A 487-nucleotide genomic window follows, 5' to 3' on the forward strand; every position below is an offset into this window, starting at 1 on the left:
GCTCTCCCATGCCAAAAAAAAGCCTAGACAACCCCATTTCGCAACTTTCCACGCCTTTTTTTTCCTCCCTCACCCATGGCGGCGGCGTGGTGGCGGAGGCCGGATTCCGGCCACCACCGCCATGGGTGGCAGCCCCCCGACCCCGACACCAAACCCATAATACCGAGGCAACATATCGAGGCAACATGACATGGGTGTGGCGTGGGGGAAGGGGGCTGCAGCTAGGAAGGCATGGGCTGCCATGCATATGCAGGCAACACACACCCCCCTATATAGCATTTTATGCATTTAGCCCTTTGACAGGAAGAGACATCACCTATGCGCGAGGAGTCATAATGGGCTCTAAATAATTCAATACAAGGTATTTGGACGTGATTTTTTGCAGGGATACTAAGAAACATGCAATCTATGATGGGAAAAAGTTTCATAAATTTTTGAAGTCGGGAAGTATTTTTTATTATTTTTAGAAGTCGTAAAATTGAAAAAA

This window comes from Prunus avium, unplaced genomic scaffold, assembly GCF_965620075.1.
Source record: "Prunus avium unplaced genomic scaffold, drPruAviu1.hap1.1 HAP1_SCAFFOLD_1327, whole genome shotgun sequence".
NCBI lineage: Eukaryota > Viridiplantae > Streptophyta > Magnoliopsida > Rosales > Rosaceae > Prunus > Prunus avium.